Source organism: Apium graveolens, unplaced genomic scaffold (assembly GCF_009905375.1).
Source record: "Apium graveolens cultivar Ventura unplaced genomic scaffold, ASM990537v1 ctg8978, whole genome shotgun sequence".
NCBI lineage: Eukaryota > Viridiplantae > Streptophyta > Magnoliopsida > Apiales > Apiaceae > Apium > Apium graveolens.
In genome coordinates, this window is record NW_027421630.1 from 67165 (window position 1) to 68701 (window position 1537).

Below are 1537 nucleotides of genomic sequence, written 5' to 3' on the forward strand. Positions count from 1 at the left end.
GGAAATATGAGCAGAGAGGGATGTAGGTAGTGGTGAAAATGAGAGAGGAAGTGGAGGTGATGATTCAATTGATTATTTCAGTCGAATTGCTGTTATGTTGTTGTTGATTTTGCAGGTATTGCCGTGTAAGCAAGACCAACTCAGCAAACCGTTACAAATTTTGTCAGGACTGACGGGAGTAAATCAACGCAAATTTTTTGAGAGTACTTTCATTAGCTGACTTAAAACTTTTTTTTACTTAGTAACTCAATTGCAAGTTACTATGTATAAAGTGATGAATTATTCATTTAACCCAATGGTAAGTGGCACACTTTGACTGTGACAACACAGCAACACTTGTATATAAATTTTTAAAAATACAAGAATTACACATTTGTACTTCCAGAAACATAATACAGTATGATTATTTTTTTTAAAACTGCAGGCAGGTCGATACACCTGCTTTCTTAAATTCCAACATATATGGCGAGGTGCAGGAAGAAAAAGTAGGCACACATTCTACCGTCACTGTCACTGGCGAGATAAAGTCACCTGGCACAGGGCCTCAAGCTCCAAATCCTCACGGAGTTGCAACATTTTCCTTTGCTAGAGGTGCAATTTCATCACCTTCAATTCCGGGTTCACTCCCAGCTGCCCCCAAACTTAACAACACTCCTCCCACTTCTTTGCAGGTCCCTGTGCAATGTCAAAAGTTACTTCTATTAACAGCGAGTTATGACTCCAGTTTCATGGATCACTTTATTCAGTAATTTTAGTCAAATGTTTTGCAGAAGTGCATTTTTATGCTAACCTTCCATGATAGATCTTGAGCCATGCAATTCATGATCATCTTGGTTAAAGATGAAGTTCTATAAGTTGTTATTGCTTTTTTCACAGTTGTCACAATTGCCATGACATCTGCGGGATCAACTGTTTCACACTGGAAACAATACAATATATGTAGATTGAGCATCGGTTTACATTAAATTTGGAAACAAAATCATCTGGTTGTTTGACGTAAAAGGAGGTTCTTACTTCAACATTAAAGGCTCCCATCTGAAACCCTGTATAACCTTCTTTGACTGTATCCACTAGCCCACCAGTTGATGCAACTATGGGTACCTGCAGTGGATGGTTAAATGTTACATGATTGCAGTCGATACAAATATAATGTTATGTTGGTGGAGATAATTTCAGGTTTATCTTACTGTTCCATAGCGCATTGCATGCAACTGGATGAGACCACAGGGTTCAAATCTACTAGGAACAATCATAAAATCAGCCCGGCTGTGATCATATGGGCCAACGGAACATTAAACTTTGCCACTCCTCTGGCCTTGTCTGGGTATAATATCTCCAACTGCTCGAGCTGCTCTCCATTTGCTGTTTCCAGTCCCCTGAGTAATGCGATAAAACAACCATCAGTAAAGAACTTCTTACTTGTTTGAATTATAAGCTAATGAGGTTCGGCTCAAATACTTCAAAATGCTTACTAAAACTATTATCTGTACTTCCTCGTCTATGAATCCAGAGATAGCTGTTGCAAGAATATCAGATC

At 38.6% G+C, this 1537-nt stretch overlaps 1 pseudogene; it reads right to left on the reverse strand.

The window, feature by feature from the left end:
- Nucleotides 1–317: 317 nt before the first annotated feature.
- On the reverse strand, nucleotides 318–1376 carry LOC141705513 (granule-bound starch synthase 1, chloroplastic/amyloplastic-like; annotated as a pseudogene).
- Between the last annotated feature and the right edge of the window lie 161 nt (nucleotides 1377–1537).